The following is a 6,000-nucleotide window of genomic DNA, read 5'->3' as shown; positions in this document are numbered from 1 at the left end:
CCCTGTGCAAAACCAACTGCACAGAGGAGGTAAGTATAACATGTTTGTTATTTAAAAATAAAACAACTATGTACCTGCGCTGCTTGTGCTAAAAACACCTAATAAATATGTGTCAATAATAAAGTGCTAGTGCAAAGCTGTGCTGAGTGCAACCATAAAACCTGTGCTTACAAATCAAATAAATATCAACCATGAATATCAATTATGAATAATAAAACATTCCATGTGAAAAAGAATACAAAAATTATCATATGCATCAGAAAAAATTATGTATATAAATAGGTATATATAAAAATATATATAAAAAAATCCATAAATTTCTGTAATCTTCAACCAATATTCTTAAAGTGAAAAGTCTCTGTGCTCATACAAGTGCCTTGTGCTCGATAAATAAGAAAGTGCCAGTGCTCAGTCCAGGTGAGATAGTGCTCCCCTCTCGGTTCCCCACTCACCAGAAGCTGGATATAAAAACGCCTTAACAATGGTCTTATGAAGTAGACCCCTCAATAGATCATCAGCAGGAGCAGGGTGCCGAACCAATACCTCTCACTCTATATCCAGGCAATACTCTCCCAGTTCATGAAAAGAAAAGGGCCATCATCGTGCAGTATGTATAAACCGTTTATTAGCACGCAAAATAAAATTACACTTACACTGTGTAGGGAAAATAAACAGCCTTGTGCAAACCCGCGGGACGCCAAGCAAATGGCCGTGCGTTCCACCCGCGTAACCGGAAACCGGAAGCCGGAAGTGGTTGCAGCCGGAAGTGACGTATTGCGTATTCGGACGGCATGACGCGTTTCGCTCCGCCAATCAGAGCGTTATCAAAAGCTTTTGATAACGCTCTGATTGGCGGAGCGAAACGCGTCAAGCCGTCCGAATACGCAATACGTCACTTCCGGCTGCAACCACTTCCGGCTTCCGGTTACGTGGGTGGAATGCACGGCCATTTGCTTGGCGTCCCGCGGGTTTGCACAAGGCTGTTTATTTTCCCTGCACAGTGTAAGTGTAATTTTATTTTGCGTGCTAATAAACGGTTTATACATACTGCACGATGATGGCCCTTTTCTTTTCATGAACTGGGAGAGTATTGCCTGGATATAGAGTGAGAGGTATTGGTTCGGCACCCTGCTCCTGCTGATGATCTATTGAGGGGTCTACTTCATAAGACCATTATTAAGGCGTTTTTATATCCAGCTTCTGGTGAGTGGGGAACCGAGAGGGGAGCACTATCTCACCTGGACTGAGCACTGGCACTTTCTTATTTATCGAGCACAAGGCACTTGTATGAGCACAGAGACTTTTCACTTTAAGAATATTGGTTGAAGATTACAGAAATTTATGGATTTTTTTATATATATTTTTATATATACCTATTTATATACATAATTTTTTCTGATGCATATGATAATTTTTGTATTCTTTTTCACATGGAATGTTTTATTATTCATAATTGATATTCATGGTTGATATTTATTTGATTTGTAAGCACAGGTTTTATGGTTGCACTCAGCACAGCTTTGCACTAGCACTTTATTATTGACACATATTTATTAGGTGTTTTTAGCACAAGCAGCGCAGGTACATAGTTGTTTTATTGTTTGAAAGGTTATACCTTTTATACCTGCAGGAGCTTATTTTGGTTTATAATTTATTTATTTATTGGCACCTAGTGATCCTAAGCGCAAACCCCTCACATTTGAATGTTTGTTATTTGTTTTAAAAATCAGCTTTCATCCGAAATTTTCCGAAGGGACAAACACAAATTTATTTTCCGTATGATACCAGATCATACAATTTTTGTTTAATCAGTATAGTTTTTGTCCTAAAATACAATACAAATACCTCTCATCACTTCTGAATTTTTATTCTGTCCTACGAGAATTTTCATACTTTAATAACCTATTCATTTTTGATACAGAAACTAGCATGCAATAAAATGAACAATCGTTTGTCCGATACTTTCATCGTGTGTATTAGGCTTAAAGCGTTACCCCACTTTTGTTAAGAAAAAAACATTCCCCTCTGGGTGATCTGGGGTGTTCATTGCAAGGATTATAACAAACTTATTTGCAGATGCCTACCTTTTTCTGTTCTGAAGAAATCCCTGTTTGTTCCTCTGTGCCCCTGTGAGTGGGTCCTGATGGGAGTGGTTTCATAATTAACAATCAGCTGTGCAGCTGCAGAGCACTAATTAGGAAATCTGCTGGGCCTGCATCCTTTTAGAAGTGCTCCTTTTGGAAGAATCTCACCAAAAATTACATTTTGTTGCAGGGGATGCCTGAAATCTAACTTGTATCTTAGTGCAAACTTCTGGGAAAACCAGTAAGCCAATCACACAAGCAGGAAATTATGTTTCTGGGGTGTGGCCAGTACACATTCTGTGTACAGGACACCTTCAGTTAGCCATTATGCATTGCATTTTCAGAAAATACAGGTGCTGCAGATTGAAAAGAAAATAGATTTTTTAATAACATTCAATTACAATTTGATGTGTGCCGCGATTGTATAAGCTATATTATTTTTTCTTTATTTGCAAATTTTTTCCCCACGAAAGTGGAGTTGCCCTTTAAGTTTGGCGCCCCCTCTAATGAGATCTCACAATTACAGTCAAATTGAAGCCTGAAGAAGGCATCCCTAAAGCTTGCATCTAAATTAAATTAGCCAATAAAAAGGGTATTGCTTAAAGCGTAACTCCACTTTTGTTGAGAAGAAAACATTCCCCTCTGGGTGATCTCTGTACATTGTAGGGATTTTAACAAACTTTGTTGCAGATTCCTACCTTTTGTTGTTCTGAAGAAATCCCTGGCGGTTCCTCTGTGCTTCTGTACTGAGTGGGTCTAATGGGAGTGGTTTCATAATTATCTATCAGCTGTGGCAGCTGCAGGGCTCTAATGAGGAAAGTGTCAGGGTTTGCATCCCTTTAGATGTGTTCCTATTGGGAGTATCTCACCAAAACTGACATTTTTGTTGCAGGGGATGCCTATTATCTGACTAATATCTTAGGCAGACTTCTGGGAAAATTGGTGAGCCAATCACACAAGAAGGAAATGATGTTTCTGGGGTGTGGTCAGTACACATTCTGTGTACAGAACAGCTCCAGGTAGCCATATTGTATTGCATTTTCAGAAAATTACAACAGCTGCAGATAGAAAAGGAAAGGTAATTTTTAAAAACATTCAATTACAATATGATTTGTGTTACAATTGTATACGCTATATTGTTTTTTCTCTATTTGCTATTTTTTTTTCCCCATGAAAGTGGAATTACCCTTTAAACTCCAAACTTGCTGAAGTCAAATGACTAAAAAGTAAGATCTTTATCCTAGTGTTAAATCTTTGTGAATGAAGCCCCATATCAATGAAGTCATCCAGTAGTGCTATTTATTACACCTTCAACAGTGTCTGGTTTCTTTAGTTGGGCACATTAAAAAGGTAATGAGGTAAAATAAACAAATTGACTTGACAGGGATCACCTTTCATTGCCTCTGACTTTTATATATCAGCTGCTGGGTGTCCTGTCCTCCCTCTGTGCTGACAGTGCCCATCTAGCAAATGATCTAAAGATAAGATCTGGGAACTGAGCTCAAGGAAGGGCCAGCAGAAGGCTGAGAACACACAATGAGATTATAGGGTAAATTCTGCTAGTCTCATATTGAAAATGAGGAGTTTACTGAAGTTACGAAAATTTTCATACAACAGAATAAAAATTTGGAAGTGATGTAATGTGTTGTAGTATATTTGCATTGTATTTTCCAAAGACAACTGTACTGTTTAAAGGAAAATCGTATATACACATCTCATTACAGCAACGTTAAATTAAAAATGTATTTTATTGAGCTGATTTGTAGTGTACATATAATATCCATATAAATAAATAAATTCATTCTAAAATGTAAAATAAATTCATATATGAAGTCCAAATATACACGCATGATACTTGTAAAATTGAATTCATGAACTCAAAGCGTTTAGTGGAAATGTTTCACTTCCTCAGGAGTAAATGCAAGGTGTGTATCTGCAGAAGATAAATTGACAAAAGTATAGTATGATAATATTACTTGATCCAAAAAGAGGGCTCAACATATCAAACAGATTTGCCACCCTGATTACCTACAGATCAGCTGAAAATAAACCTGGTGGTGCTGAAGATTGAGGGCTCCTGGGGACGTCTCTCCCGGGAGTTGTGGCAATACGACCCATGGTGACCAAAGGCAAAAATGGAGGACAGGCGGACTTCCAAGAGAGTAAATTCCACATGTGATATGCCATAGTATTACCTCCAGCAATTCAAATAGTGTCAGATGGGGGAAGAGTGAAGGGCAAAACTATAGACTGTCACTTGAGTGAAAGCTCCAGGTTTGCTTGAATGGGGGAATCTCCACACTGCCTATTGTATTCAGCAGTCATGGCACCCATAGCTAAAAACTGATTTGAAAAGGGCATTAGCACCCCAAACGTAGCCAGGCGCAAAACAAAAGGGGCACTGGTGCAACTGCCAAAAAAAAAAAAAAAAAAAACGAACACAATAGGCAAGGAATGATAAATGAATGAAAGAAGTATTTTTAGTCCATGAGAAAGGTCCAAAAAATGTTTACATTATGGCAGCATCAGCAGTCTCTCTTCCAAGCATGATCTGGGGAGGCTCCCACCAGCAAACAATGTATAAACAGAAAAAAGGAGAGAAAAGAGCCACTACCCAAGTGTAGCATTTATTAAAACATCAGTGAAATGAAAAACAATAAATATGCAAAAAGGCAGTGGACATCTTACTCCACCCAGCTACGTCTTAAGAGTATTTTAGTAATAAAGTGAGCGTATATAAATAAATATAGTATATTGAGATCTGTAATGCTGTTTGCATGTTTCATTTTGAAAGCCTAAAGGTTTAGCGCTGAGCAGTGTGGGGTGTACCAACATGGCCTCCTCCACCTTCCTACTGCTGGGGTCCAGCTTCTTTGAAAATGTAACATCAAAACATATTATATTTATTCAAAACAGCATTACAGATGTCAACATATTATATTTATTTATGACAGCTCACTTTATTGCTAAAATTACTGTTAAATTCAAGATGTAGCTAGGTGTAGTAAGTTGCCCACTGACGCCTTCTTTGGACTGCAGGTGTTCTACCAGATTAGCAAACCTGGTAGCGGTGGACGCATACGCAGCTGATAAAACATAACTTCCATTACCTAATCTGACAAGCAAAAGCAGCAGACTGAGTGTGTATATCACATTAATAAGAACCACTGTGGACAGCAGGGAAGTCACTTCCTGCTGCAGACTTATTGATACGCCTTTTAACCACTTGCCGACCGCCGCAGTAAATTTACTATTTACTGCGGCGGTTAGCCCCGTACAGGCAATGTGACGTAGTACTACGTCGCTAGCCTGAGAGCCTCTAGGGGGCGAGCGCGCGCCGCCAGAGGCGCGCTCCCACCCCCGCTCGTTCCCTAACAAGTCCACGCGTGTGACCGGCGGACCCGATGTCCACTGGTCACTCGCGATCTCCCTGTGGAGAGGGAGAAAGGCAGGCGGCTAATGTAAACAAAGCCACCTGTCATTCTCCCTGATCTAACTGCAGAGATCATGCGATCCTGCTATGTAGGATCGTGTGTCTCTGTGGTTACATCACTAGCCACACCCCTTTACAGTCAGAAGCATGCCCCCTAGGGACACACTTAACAACTGCATCACCAATAAAGTTAACCCCTTCCCTGCCAGTGTCATTTTTACAGTAACAGTGCATATGTATAGCACTGATTACTGTAGTAATGTCACTGGTACCCCCAAAAGTGTCAAAAATGTCAGTCAAGGGTCCGATCTGTGCGCCGCAATGTTGCAGTCCCGCAAAAAAATTGCAGATCGCCGCCATTACTTGTTAAAAAAAAAAAAAACACCAAAAATGACAGAAATCTTTCCCTTAGTTAGTAAACGCAATAGCTTTTGCGCTAACCAATCAAAATACGCCTATTACGATTTTTTATACCAAACATAT

General features: G+C 39.5%; 1 protein-coding gene across 1 annotated transcript in view; it reads right to left on the bottom strand.

Moving 5' to 3' along the window:
* Nucleotides 1-2,804: 2,804 nt before the first annotated feature.
* The window catches only part of DNM1L (dynamin 1 like), a 497,546-nt gene continuing 494,350 nt past the window's right edge, over nt 2,805-6,000 (bottom strand). Inside the window, exon 21 of the mRNA XM_082256168.1 lies at nt 2,805-2,819. The gene's annotated coding sequence lies outside the window, so the exon portion shown is untranslated. The remainder of the gene's footprint in view (nt 2,820-6,000) is intronic.

Source organism: Pelophylax lessonae (assembly GCF_965119305.1).
Source record: "Pelophylax lessonae genome assembly, chromosome: 4".
Taxonomy (NCBI): domain Eukaryota; kingdom Metazoa; phylum Chordata; class Amphibia; order Anura; family Ranidae; genus Pelophylax; species Pelophylax lessonae.
Note: the sequence above shows the minus strand (reverse complement) of the source record. Positions and strands in the feature narration are given on the sequence as shown.